Genomic DNA, 14,824 nt, shown 5'->3' on the forward strand with positions numbered 1-14,824 from the left:
TGGACAAGCTTGAGAAGTGGGCCCATGTGAACCTATTGCGGTTCAACAAGTTCAAGAGCAAGGTGCTGCACCTGGGTCGGGGCAATCCCAGACATGAGCACAGACTGGGAGAAGAACTCATTGAGAGCAGCCCTGCACAGAAGGACTTGGGGGTTCTGGTGGAGGAAAAGCTTGACATGAGCCAACAGTGTGTGCTTGCAGCCCAGAAGGCCAGCTGCGTCCTGGGCTGCAGCAACAGAGGGGTGGCCAGCAGGTCGAGGGAGGTGATTGTGCCCCTCTGCTCTGCCTTTGTGAGGCCTACCCAAACCATTTTACGATTCTATAAATGTGGCCTGCTACTGCACATTATTCCCAAAGACTTGACGGCTCAGGTTCTCTCTCTGAATCCCAGCTGGAGCATCACTCCACCTCACAGACTGGGGAAAGGACCATTCCAGAAGGTATCATAGAACACATTACACAGCAAATGTTCAAGGCCTACAAAGCCTTCTCTTCTCCAAGCAAAACAAGCCCAGCTCTCTCAGCCTGTCTTCGTAGGAGAGGTGCTCCAGCCCTTTGATCATCCCCGTGACCTCCTCTGGACTCGCTCCAGCAGGTCCATGTCCTCCTTGTGCTGGGGGCCCCAGAGCTGAACTCAGGGCTCACAAGAGCAGAGTAGAGGGGGGGAATCACCTCCTTCACCCTGCTGGCCAAAGGCTACAGACAGCAAAAGGAAAACCACATCAGTTGGAAGGAAAAGCTCTTTTATTCTCACAGTGCTTACTGAACAAGGGGGAAAAAACCTTCTAGAGACACGTTGCTGGCTTACAGTTAAATTAATGCCCCAGCTTTGAGCCAGCATCAATTATTATGATGAGGGAAATTGCCGAGCTCAGCCTATGCAGACACTTGCCAAAATAAAGCAATTCTGAGGGTTGCTATAGGGAATTCTCTGCAGCTTTCCTGTCATTTTGCAGTGTACTTCATGCTGACCTGCTGGAATTGCATGAACTTACGCCAAACGTGGTGCTCTCCAACAGCACGGAGACTGCGCGTTGACACAGCTCTCTGCTGCTGCTCACGCTGGGTGGAGGTGTGCTTGTGTCTAGTCTTGGGGCACAATTTTGGGGGAATACAATGTATTTTTTTCCACTCCGTCCTTATGCTAGTTAAAACCTGATTTTGCCTGCTGCAACATGCTTTGAGAGGGCCTTCCTTCAAAATGGGAACAGCCCTAAAAGTGCCCACTTACTAATTTGCCTCTTTTCGCACTTTGCTACCCTGTACTTAATGCTACCATCAACCTTCCTAACAGAGATATACACACACATACCCCAAAATATCTCTCCAGCTAACAGCCCTCAAGCCTCCTGCTCCTTCCCTGGATAACTAACAATCTAAGCTATGTTTAATAAATTTCTCTTTGATTTATCAGAAGAGCAAGACACTGCCGCTGTACAACAGGCCCAGGGGACCAGCAAATATTTGGGAAAATGAAACCCTTGTAACTTCGGATTTGTTTAGGTCTGTAAAGTCTCTGTGAGAATGGAAATGCAAACCTGAAGAAAAGGAAAAGGACAACTGCACAGAGGTAATCTCTATAAGCTGGAAAGTAACTTCTTGTTCTTCTCCTTTCTGTTTCCCCAGAGCAACAGGATAATAAAGAGAAGAGAGACAGAAAAGGGCAGGAGAAGGGCTGGTACACTACAGCCCGACAGCTCTTGGGAATCATGGAGGGGCAGAAAAGCCCCTTGGAGCCCATTGCCTTTAATATTCCTAACAGCTTTTGAATGCTTAATACTAGTTTTTGCTCAATGTTTAGCTCAATCTACTCCTTGTTATTTATTACAAAGATCACTGAAAATGTCTTTCCATTCCACAGAAATTGTGATTAATTTTGCACATAAAATAAGGCAAAACGTACACATGAATCATGATAATGGTACCCCACACACAAGAAGACATGCAATAAGCTTGACTAATGCTTTGTACAAAGGCATATCTATTTTTCACAAGTGGCTGTTTGAGTCACACCAGGAGCACAATATGTTTCTGACTCTGTGCCCCTGAGAGAACACAGCATTTCTGTGAGGCCTCCTTATATTGCTATTCAGGGCTCTCAGCTGGCCTATCCACTGCCTCTTCCCACAACTGCACAAGACCCTCCCTATTTTTTGCCCTCACAAAGTGGCTGCAAAATGCACATGGCAGTCAGACACCAGCATTTTTGTCTTGCCTCTACCTGAACATTGGTGTTAGCCATCTAACCATGGCTTCTTCCAAATCATTTCATTGTCCTTATAAAGCTACTCGGGCCATAGGACAAGGGACTATTTTGCTATCTGTGTGCAGGAAAAAAGACAGAAATGAAGCAGAATCCTCTAAATAACCAGAATAACTCTCCAGAAGCCAGCAGGATTAGGCTGATTGGCTCCCGTGAGGATCTGTGCCGTGTCCTTTGTTTATCTACAAAACATACCCGGCACAACCTATTAGGGCTTCTTCAAGCCTGGGACCTTGGAACAGATCTTATTTAATACTTTCATTAATGACCTTGGCACAAGAAAATGAAAACATGCTAATGAAACCAGAGCATATCACAAGATTCAAAAGCTCGTAATGCAGAGGAAGAGCAGGTTATTATACAAGTGGGCTAAAAAGTAACACAGGCAGGATAAAACCGAAGATCCTGGAGTATAAGGTCGTGTATTTAGGGATTAACACCAGAATTTCTGCTATAAGCTTCTGAAGCCCATCATTTAGCAGCAAAATAGGAGCACCTGATATTTACAGCTAAGCACAGTATGACAAGCCCTTGCTAATGTGATGCAGGGCTAAGAAACGAAAGTGTGATGCCAAGACGTGTAAGATTCACTTTCACCAGTAATAAAGTGAATGTGCTAGCACTGAAAGTCTCACTGAGATCTTGCCGAGGACGCTCCAAGACACCAAGCATTTTGTGGTGAACAAGGCAAATTCAACAGGTGCTGAGGCTGCTTTGGTGAAGGAGGGAGGTCCAAATAGGCTCGCATATAGGAGGAGGTTTAGGCTACGCTTGTGCAGGCAGCATGGGTGAACCACAATGTTCAATCGCAGCGTTTGAAGCAGAAGGTGCCAACCAGGCACGCTCCTGCCTTGATGTGTGCTCAAAACTTGCTCTTGTCCTTCAGTGAACAAGCACAGGGCCTTCCAACATCCCTCGTACCGCCTCCCCAAAGGCACCCACTTCTACTGTTAGTAATTAAAGGCAAACCTGAGAGGAGAGAGAGGCCGGCAGGAGTGGCTCCCTCAGAAGCGGCCTTAGCAAAGTGTTGAAAAGCAGATCTCCCCTGCCAAATTGGACTAGACATAACCATCTATTTCCAACTAATGAAACACTTCTTTTTGTTCAGATTTCTCAGCTGGGAATCCCATCCTGGTGTTTTGATATCCGATCCCATTTTTCTCCATCTGCTCACACATCTCTTCCCTCACAGCCCAACCCGCTCCTTCCACAAGCCGCCTCTGAGCATCTGAGGGATGTCATGAGCGAAAGAAGGGAATGTCTCACATGAGGCTCTTACACTTAAACATGGGCATTAAGTAGCTCTTTTGCAATGAAGCAGCATCAATATTTCAGCAGCATGAGAACTGGGGAAAGCCCCTAGCTGAGCAGGGGCCAGGCAATCATTTGGGAATGGAAGAGGTGCCAGGACTTAGTCATCCTAGGTTGAAGCTCTGGGAATATAGCATTACCAACAAGAAAGAGAGCGGAGTTTCCAGGGGTTGTGGGACTTTCGTACTACCCCAGGCTTGTTGACTGAACCGCAGTAATGACAAGCTATGTGCAGAAATACCCCTTTCTGTTAATAACTAGAAAGACCAATGAGAGAAAGAGAAAAAAGGCATAGAAAGCCTTACATGGATCCCGGTGCAATCTGGTCTACTGTGTACAATCCTCAGTGCACCAGGCAGGATTGAGCCTATTTCAGAGAGCAGAACATGCACCCATGGTCTTAGCGCACATTTCATCTCCCATCCAAGAATTCAGCTGCCAACTGGTGGCAATTTGGTGGGTAGATTATGGGCAACAACTACTGTATGGCTCCGTATGACAGAGGAAACACCTACCGTGGGATATTCTGAGGCCACCACGGGTGCTCACAGCATAATCTTTTGTCCAAATGGGTTCAAACTTCAACCAATGCTATGGTCTACAGGGACAAGAAGATTTCTTAGCTGCCTTATCAGCTGCATTAAGTTCTGCCATGGTCACTGGTGTAGGCAAAAAAGTGGGAATACATGCTTTACTTTAACTGAGGCCAAAGATTAACTGCACAGCGACCAAAGATGCAGACTACTGCTCAAAGCCTTGACTAATGATCTGGAAAAGAGAGCGAGCAGGGCGAATTTACAAGTAACACAATATTATTTGACAGTCAAAACAGCAGCCTGAGATAAGGTTGTGAAAAACTGCATACAGATCTAGCAAATGCTGTTTGAGTGGACAACACGCACACACACACACACACACAAAAAAAAAATAAAAGGATACTCCATGTTATGAAGTACAGCTTTGGAAGAAATCATTTTAGTATTGATGTGGTCAGCAAAATAAGAATATTTGCACAATGTCCAGAAACACTCTAAAGAGCTGACAAAGTATGAGAAAGTATTGGATGGAGAAAAAATAACTGAAGGCATTAAACCACTGTCTAAATCAATATAGTCTCAACTTGCGATTGGTGTTCTGTTCCAATTTTCCCATCACAGAGACACATGTGAAACAGAAAGTGTCCAGAGAGGTATAACAGAAGAATATCAGACGCAAAGTTGGACTAAATCAAATTATACAAAACTTACAATACGCATGCAAGAAAAATCTTCAAGCAATTAATTAAACACAAAAGACGCACACATTCACAACAGGCAACATTTTCTTCTGATGTACGCCACATGAAAATCTGGCCTTATCCTTTAGTGTGAGTCACAGGGAGTTTGTGTTCTGTGATAGCAAAGCACTAAATGACTCCTGATGACAATCATCCTACTTATCAGGGCCTGCAACTACTGTTTCTTCAAACCAATTAAACTGCTGTGTGCCAAAGATAATAATAAAACCAATTGCATCAGCAACACAGAATATTCTTCTCCACCTGGAAAATGTATTAAATGAAAGTATGAATGATATAAAAGGAGAAAATCTGGAGAAGTCAGCCCCCTGACAAATGATGTTTGGACAGTATGAAAATCAGCCCTATGTACAGACCACAGTGAGGGCCTGATCACCACTTAGGTGCCTCCTGAGTGAACTTAACCTGCACTTAATTAGTATATAGTCTTTGCATTGGTCCATTAGGAGTAAACTTCAGCCATAATGAATACTTCTCAAACTGCTCTCGTATTTCTAGAGTTTGGCTTATGTTCAGCCTATTTCATTTTTTTTAGCAGCTACTAAAGGATCTTGGAAGAGACACCTACAGAGGTGCAGTGAGATGAGAATTGTCCTCTGGAAATGCCTTCCACAGGCTACAAAGAGATGGTAGGGCCACTATGCTTAAAATTGTAGGAACTTGGAACTGTACCTACAAGAGAGAAACCTATCTCAATCTTTCTGGGAAATGTCCTAAGAAGATCTTGGAAAACAGACTTGACATTTCCAGGATACATCCTTCTATTAACCTGTAAGAATAAATACATATTCAGTAAAGCTTTGATGAAGTAGTTTTAATTACTTCATGATTTATTTATTTTTTCACAAGACTCCCAAAGGGGTTCTTAATTCCCGTCTAAACTTACCATAAAACTGGAGAACCAATTACTTTTTAAACAACTGCTAGTCAGATAAGTCACTGTCATTTCACATCACTGCTATATGGACTGTTTGCCATCACCATGCATAAATCTTACCCGGGTAGCTACCTAGCAAAGAGAGTTGCAATACTTTTCTAAGGTCACAAAGTTCTTCATTTAAGGCTTTTCTGCCTCACTGGCAACTACCTGCCAATCCTAAAGAACCTTAAAACCAGTCAACTTTCTTTACAAAAGGACCATTTTCTTAAAACAATATTTGGAATCAAGATGAGCAATTTAGAACGGTATAACTACCTTACAATTCAAAAACCTGAACACAACAGGGTGCTGGTCTAAAGAGAAAGCCTCTTACTACACCAACTACATCATACTTTATGTGATGTCCCAGAAACTAAGACCATTTCAAGCAGAAAGGCCTTCCAGGCTTGACAGGTATAGCTGATTGCCATTTTCTATCTAAGAGAAAAAGGAAAATTATGCGCTTGGCACATTGGGCAAAACATATTTGGGGAAACAATGTGTTTAAGCCACTTGTTTTTATGGTTCTGAAGAAGAACAAATTGACTGTTGCCTTGGAAGGATTAATTTTATTCATTTGTTCACAAAAAGTTTGCTTCTGACATGTTCTAGGAAAATGTCTGCCCGGGTTCTCTTCTCATATAGCATTTTTTTATAATTCTGACACAGATTCCAGTATGGGATAGTATGACAGCCACAATAGCAGCCACAACATATTTTTTAAATTATGCATTCTAAGAAGGAAAACCTACTCACAAATAGTAACAAGTTTAATTTTCTGCATCACATTATAAAGCCTGACATTTTTTCTGTATTATGCACATTGATTCCATAGTATGGGAACGACGAACATTTTGGGTATTCATTTTCAGGGAAAAAAATTGGAATGAGGCCAGGAAACAACAGCTGGCCCTGGTCCAGAGTTATCTGCTGAAACATAAGGAGGGGCTGCTGGAAAATTACTGATCAATAAAACTTTGACTTTGAGAAGTTTCTTGTGTTGGAGATAATTAAAAAAAAATCACTCTACATCTAAATAAGCCAATGAAATAAAAAATAGCATGACGGGAACTTGAAAAGTTTTGAATAAAATAGCTAAGAAAGGTGGCAATCTATGACATTAGAAAAACAGAGATTTATGGAATATTTTATACATTTAACATCATCTTTTATACTAAAGCTTTCCCTTTGATTATCACAATGAAATAAATACTGGAATTTCATTATAGTTGTGTATTCTATTTGAAAGTCTCTAGTGTTTAAGTACGTGGAAAATGATCTGAAAACTCCCAATATTACTCTTCACCATCACGAACATCTAGCACCCCCAGACTAAACTCCTCACATGCTCATCCACGGATCAGTTCCCTGTTTGAATCTCTCCATTCAGAAATACCGCCCCGCTACAGAAACGGCATTGCCTAACACAGCAAACGGCAGCATGTTATCTTGCTGGTTTGGGGCTACACATTGTAAGCACAGCTCTTTATCTCAACAGGAAGCTTTACAGTCTCTTTAGCAGCGGGAGTACATGAAGAGAAGAAGGGTGTGGGGCAGTGGAGTATCTCTCTCATTTAGGTTTCTCCAGAAGGCAAAACGTCCCGTAGGGAAGCTCATCCCACTAATGTAGGAGGCGACTCATTGCCTAGAAACCTCTTCCACTAGTCGAGCTTTTTTTCTTGCTTGTAGCTCCATGGATGCTCACCCCGTGTATTTGAGGCTTCCTACAATATTAATGCAAGTAGTTAAGCGATACAATCTGTATGAGCACAGGCCATCATTAAGCAGCTTGCTTATAATTATGGCATATGAGAGTGATAAAATATTTCAGTAAAGAGAAGACGTTGTATGCTAACCACTACAACGCATTCAGTTATTAAGGATGCATATGTAGTGTCCTGTTCTGGGCTTGTCAAGGAGCATTTCAGCCTAAAATATGTATAAATGTCTACATACATATATATGCATGCCATCCCCCTCTCCCACTGAAAGATAATTTTATTCTATATATAAATCATTGTTGTTTATCAGGCACATCATCATAACTAGGTGGGGACCTAGCATGCATTTTTCATAGTCCTCAAATTTCAGATCATTGTACAAGGAAGGCAGCACTGACTCCTAATTGAACTCCTAACCAAGAATCTTCACATTACAAACCGTAAGGAAAAATTCAATACGTACCCATTAAGCCACGTTAAGCTGACAGAAGAATGCTTCAAAACTGAGAGTTTGAGAAAAAAATCTTACCCTGAAACAAAGTTCTTATCTGATTCTTTCTACAGCCTTTATTTTGACCAATAAAGTTCACACGAGACAGGATGGTTGTACCGCATCTTCCCACAGGTATCGCTGGTTAACCACTTGTCTGCCTTCTTTGCATTCCTGTCTTTTCTGTCCTCTCCCTTACTTCCTTCGTTCTTTTGGTTTGCCAACGCTGGGAATGATTGGATAATTATAGTTCTGCTGTTAGTGCTCCCTTAGCAGGCACTGTTTCAGAATAAAAGTGCCTTTCTTTCTAGAACAGAGTTTTCACGTGGGGAATTACCCCACTGTACCTAATTCTACAGGTATAATTGTTCATGATTTCTCTACCAGTCAGTTTCCCTGTACAGACAAACACCTGACCTTCAAGTATTTACCAGCCTTAGTGTTATACAGCATAGAGCAAAGGAATGTATTTCACTTACACAGGGAATGGATGCTTTCAGGTCAAATGCTTGTCTATTTTCCCAACTGTTCATCGATCTGGTAAGAGGTATTACCTCTCTGCACCGGCTTTGCTGCTTACATGCCTAGCTCATCACAGGCACACAGGTTTAGTGAAGCAGACTAATCAGGGTGGCCAGCAGCAAGCCGCCCACGGGACTTGAGGCTCTCTCGCAACCTCCCCGTGTCCCCAGCCACATCCCAGTGCCCCCTCCCCAGCCCCAGCCGTGTAATCTCGTTGGCCGATGTCACACCACGCCGCTGGATACCCTGCTTATACGGCAGCTGCCGGGGAAGGAAAAGATGGAGATAAAAAGCCAGAAGTGCAGAGGTCAAAGGCACAGCAGGCAGAGCTCTCGCTGAATTTACTAAACCACCAGCTGATGAAGTCTTTCCAAGCAGCAGCGCACCCTCACACATTTCTGCCTCGTTCCTCAGTGCCCCCTTCCCCTCTTCTCCTTCCTTCTCTCTCTTTTAAAGACGTGCTAAATGTGTGCAGGGTTCATGCTCTCTGCCCCATTTCATTTTCACCGTGCACATCCATTGCTGCTACCTGCTTCCTCATCTGTCATGAGCACTGGCCAAAGAGCCCAAGGGCCAAAAATCTATACGTACCTCTTGCAATATAGACGTTTTCTGAAACTCGCAGCCTCCCAGCACCACAATGAACTGCTCACAGATGAGTGACTTTAATGGTCCTCTCCCATAAACTGGGTAATTTTTCTTGGATAAAAGCAAGCTATATAATTAGAAAAGGGAACCAGTTACTTGTAATGAAAGTATAATCAAATCACCATTAAAGGGAAATTAGCTGCATTTATCTTAATTCTTGGGGCCCTACTGTTACCTCCCCACAGCAGAAGCTTCAGGAGGACAAAATTTACTTGGCAGTCTCAGTCACGTTTGCTCCTCCTGTTTGTTCACGCAAAAGTGGGCCCTTTATTGTGTTTTGGCAGAGCAAGTTGCATTTAACAGAACAAAAGCCATTAAAAGACTATTTGTTTCATTTGCATAAAAAAAAGACACACCTCAACTTGCATGGACGTCATTCAGCCCCAGCTGGCTGCTCTGTCCTCCTGCTTGCAAGTCACTATCGATGGGACAAAGCCACGGAAAAAAACGAGAGGCCCAAGGAATATGAGCACAAGCTTTGTGTCTAACTAGACCCGTGCACAGTATTCCTGGAGAGGAATCCCCGCGGGACTCCTTCCACGAGCCTCTCTTGGCAATTGCAGCACAGGGAGGCCCTGGGGCTTTGGAGCCACTTCACAAGAGGTTGGGAAGGGAAGGGAAGGGAAGGGAAGGGAAGGGAAGGGAAGGGAAGGGAAGGGAAGGGAAGGGAAGGGAAGGGAAGGGAAGGGAAGGGAAGATGTCTCAAGGCAGGGAGGTGTTCAACTCACACAGATAAAAGAGGTTTGACTGTACTCCCCAGAGTTTTTTCCAATCTTTAGTACCACATGACACAGAAGGACAGAATGAAGAGGAACACTGCTATATGCGATAACGATAGCTGTTTCACCCCCAGAGAGAGAAAGGGAATTTAACATTAACGACTGCAATGGTATGAAAACAGAAAGTGTCAAATGCTGAGATTTTGCTACCAACCATGATCAATAACTGCTTCAGTCTATCAACTACAGCAGCATTTATCCCTACAGCAGATACCAGTATTCATCAATATCATCCTTCAGCAGCAAAGCCCAAACGACTCCCAGCACAGATACACTTTTCATGCAGCAAGCTAAGCCAGACAAATAGCACTCAGCAGCAAAATTGAAATTCAATACCAGCCTCCCACACTGACACTCACCTTCCTAACCTAAACATGCCTCGATTTCTCTTCTCCCACCACAACACAGTTTGCATAAAATCTGCACCCATTATAAGCGATATATTCAACAACTTCTTTTGGAGGCTTGTCCTCCCTGAAACAATTAGTTTATCCCAGTAGTGAACAAGCCATGCAAGTATTTTCAAAATTTAAGAAGTCCTGCGGCCTTCCTCACAGCACAGTGAGACACAATATAGAGTCCTGTGCTGAATAAAGTCTAAAGAGCTTGATCCCACTAGCTCACATTTATTTGTTACTTACTGGACACTGATGATGCATTAACCTCTTACATGGTTGACCCCTTATTTTTAATTTTTAAAATTTTTTATTTTTATTTTTAATTTAAGCAGAACTTTAACTTATGCCAGCCTGCAGCATCTTTGCAATATGAACACAAAATACAATAGTGCACAGCAGATCTTCTCCTTATTCCTTTGTTTTGAAGTCCCCAAGCCATGTGGGATATAAATGAATCTAAGTAATGTCTTACTTGATCTAGAAAAGTTGTGACCGTCATGTTAGTTCCTCTCTACAAGCATAAATACAGATCAATCTGCATGGACACACTTAGAATGCTTTTCATGTTTTAGATAAAATTGTTTAGATTTTTTCTCACAGAGAAAATCAGAGGAAATTCCGATTTTGCCCATGCTAATAAACTTTTTAACCATTTAATTGAAGAACTCCAACATCTACAACCACTGAAGCGGCTCCTTTAAACTTACCAAGAAGTTGGCCAGTTGGAGGTTAGGTCTTTGGCTGGTTTCAAGGAAAACTACCCAAATACAGTAAACCTAAAGAAAAAATTCAATTTCAGTATTCTTAGGTAACATCTTAAAAATTGCCAGCAAAATTTTCCTAAGACTCCATCCTCCAGTTCTCATGTAAGACTATTAAATGTTCAAAGCAAGCCTTCTTTTCTGCCCACAAGTTTTACTGAAAATTGAGAAAAGAACAGAAGGGCAGGGAGTACAGCTAGGGAAAGAATAATAGGAAGGAGAATAAGATGGGGAGAGAATGGGCAGGAGCTGAGCAGAAGGTAGGATACAGAAGGGGTTAGCAGTGTAAATTAGAGGACAAGTAATTGGGCAAAGAAGAGGACATAAAGTAGCAAGGGGGCAAAAGAGAAGCCCTGCAACTGCCAGAACACAAAGCCTTTGCAAACATGCCGTATATTCCCTTGCCAATGAGCAAACAGACATGAAACTAGTCGTAAAGAATCTCCCTTCTACTCAAGGAGGACACTAAATGTGTGAGTTTTTCTACTACTACCCACGATGGGGCTTTTTTCAGATAGTACAGGACTGTGCTGTGGATCCAAAGAGTTGTAGCATGCTGATGTTCAGTGGCAGCCTAAGTCCCATGACAGAAGCCAGCTTGTTCCATTTTAAGTTTGGGATTGTTGTTTGTTTGCTTACCTTAGTTCACAGTGTTGTCTGCTCTGTGAGATACCACCTTCATGGGCCACATACTTGGTGTAGAGGGAAGGCCTGATACGGAGACAGGTAGGGGAGGAAGCTGCTGCCTGTACTACTTCTGTTTCATTTGCTACAGAAATGAAAACCATGGGATGGAGGGGACAGGCTCTGCCAGAAAACAAACACACACACACACACAAAAACAACAACAAAGAGAAAAAAACTGTCTATCGTTATGGCAAATAACTGAACCTCTGGAAAACTGGGTTCTAACTCCATCCTAAAGTTCACATGTAAGTCTCAGGAATTTGCATTATATATATTCCTCATATTTCTCCCCCATCCCAGCTGGGTAATTTGCAGTGCGAGCTGCCAAGATGCTGAACATCAGTAGGTGCATCTGAAGTCAATGGGAGGTGGACGTTCAATACACGTCGAGCAGCAGAAAGTAGAAATGAAGGTCCTTGATTTAATGTTTAACACCCTGGAAAAGAAAACCTTATATTTCTCCACAGAGGTATCTAGGAGTGTTGATATTTTTCATTTCCTGGACATAAGACAAGATAATGCCACCCATTTCATAATGGTATTACACAGATAAAGTCGTTAATGTTTAGCAGGATGACAGCATTCCTAAAACACTCTAAGGGAAATTAATATTTTTTCTTCAATGGAGGGTAGTTCTGTGCAGTAAGCTGTACATTAAAGTCTACGTGAAATAAGCATTAAAAGAAACATTAAATAGAAGCAAAGAATTGGAAAGCTCTTGGAGTTTAGTCTCCTGCTGTCTCTGGCGACTACACCACATAAGCACTTTTATAAATTGATCAGGTTCCTCTTTCAAAGCAGCTGGGCTTCCTGCCCTCCGTGCAGAAAAGTCATTCCATAACCTCATTGCTCTGAAAATTCCAGATTTTCTAATTCTCAGTCTAAATTCATCAATGTCCATTTTAGACACATTTGCCTTCCATTTAAATAACAGTTCTCCACCCATGTTTTCCCTCCTTTTGAGACAACGTCAAATCTCCTCTTAACCTTTATTAAAATAAACACAACAAATTCTTCTAGCCTCCTCTCATAAAAGCTTCCCAAAGGTCATCAACCTACTCAGAGATAGGGTTCCTCTGGGGAAACGAGATTACGGCTATGGCTTTTAAAACCATATCACGCTGTAGTCCTACGACACAAAAACCCAAAGGACCCCAAATGGAACAGAAGCCCAGGCGGCAGCTGTAGCACGTAGCGGGTCTGGAGGCAGACGCTTGGGCCATGCAGTATTCAGTGACTGCACCGCACGTGCGAGTACATCTAGATCCATCACACACTTCTGTGCACACAGGTTTGCTGTACCCAGTGCTTCCCAGCCTTTTAAGACAATTCTGCATTTCTTAATGCAAGGTCTCAGTAGGTTGGAGGGAGGGGTGAACTACAGTGCATGAGAGACTAATGTCTTCCCAGTTTTTGAGTGGAATCGGTGAAGGAGGTAGCCTTGATTAGGTCAGCTGTCCTTCCTCAGATAAAATCCACTCATCTGTGCCTTACAGATAGAATGGTTGGTTTCATCTCTGACGGAGACATGATATTAATCAAGGTTTTGTTGCACAATTGGTCAGTTTTGGCCTTTCCTTCACGTGTTAATGAAAGCGATGACTTGGGGTTTTGAATATGAGAGAATATCCTAGTGACAGGGAAGAATAAAAAGGCAACCTAAAACTGCAGCAAATTGCCAGGACAGTAATTTCTGGAATAGAGTAATATATTTCCAAAATTCTTTCTGTGAGAGTTTCATTAACTTTGAAAGGGGTATTATCAATAGGTTCTTTTTTTTTTCTTTTTAACAGAATAAATGCATCTCAAACGCAAATTACAAAGGCAGCGGTTTGTTCACAGCATGGACCTAATTTCGACATGCATCATCTCAGCCCTAGTCCAAACACAGACCAAGAGCTTTACGGGCTGAGACAATAACATCCTGAGGTCGATTCAGAGAATTCATCATTCCATCTGGATGCTGAAGTTGCTGAACATGACTAAATTTGGTGATGCTAAAACGAAAGGTGAGAAATGTCATCACTTCACGCAGACGCCCTGCGCTGCACAAAGACATTTGTGGCCCCGAGCTAGCCCGAGGCCTGACGGGCAGGACGTCTGTGATCCGCTCCTGGGTCTTGTATGCTGAACGTCGTGACAAACAGCACAAACTCGCTATCTTGTTATCATTTCTTCCAAGATTGGGGCGGTGTGAGTGCAGACAAATCCCGCACCCATCCAAGCAGCATTTTGGAAGCACAGCAGCAATTGACTCATGATTATTCACTCATGACCGGACAGTATTTTACTATTCATGTGCAGCAGCACGAACCTAAAATTCCGGTCTCTGTGCATTGCGTCTCTGACCTCTTCGAAACTAACTCCAGGTGAAATCAGGAGGGGGGAAAAAAGTAAATATATTGATTGGTGCTGAAGTCAAATGCTTGTCCTTCATCCCGTCAGGAGGGGAGGGATATTAACTCTTTATGAACAATTTTGTGTCGCCTGGATCTTAGGGAAGGGGGGGAGTTTAGCTGTGGTGAATTCTGTGATTCTGTGAATTACAAATGGCTTTGGAAAATCTGTCCCTGACGAAAGCTGTGAGTCCCTACGGGTGGAGCAAGTGCTCATGACGAGGAAAAGCCCCTTGGCCCCCATGGCGGGGGTGACAAACAGGGACGTGTGGCAGACCCCATCGACCCGGGGCTCGGGGATATTCACTTTGTCCTGGCCCCGAAGGAGCAAAACGTCCTTTGTTGGGGGCACCTAGGACAAAAAAAAAAAAAAAAAAAACAGGAATAAAAAAAGAGTATTCGGACTAAAACCCAAATTCCCCCCCCCCGGACAGCCCCTCAGCCCCCGCCCGGCCGGGGGAGGAGGCGGGGGGGGGGGAGGGTTGTAGCAGCATCTCCATGGCGACAGTGACGTCATCTCACCCTGGATCTCATTGGAGGAAACCCCGTGGCCCCAGCCGCAGCCCACGGGCCAACCGAGCTTTGCGCCCTGCCCGCTCTCGCCCCCGCGGCGGCGGCGGCGGCGCGCTGCG

The 14,824-nt window shown here is 43.4% G+C and overlaps 1 long non-coding RNA gene across 1 annotated transcript; it reads right to left on the bottom strand.

Annotated features, from left to right (window-relative positions):
* Positions 1-6,339: 6,339 nt before the first annotated feature.
* LOC121067322 lies at positions 6,340-14,799 on the bottom strand. Its single transcript, XR_005818240.1, has 5 exons — positions 11,749-14,799; positions 11,056-11,124; positions 9,115-9,238; positions 7,975-8,227; positions 6,340-7,514 (listed from the first exon to the last, which is right to left on the bottom strand). It is a non-coding gene; the product is annotated as an uncharacterized LOC121067322 (long non-coding RNA).
* Between the last annotated feature and the right edge of the window lie 25 nt (positions 14,800-14,824).

The sequence above is a fragment of the Cygnus olor genome, chromosome 3 (genome assembly GCF_009769625.2).
Source record: "Cygnus olor isolate bCygOlo1 chromosome 3, bCygOlo1.pri.v2, whole genome shotgun sequence".
Classification (NCBI taxonomy): domain Eukaryota; kingdom Metazoa; phylum Chordata; class Aves; order Anseriformes; family Anatidae; genus Cygnus; species Cygnus olor.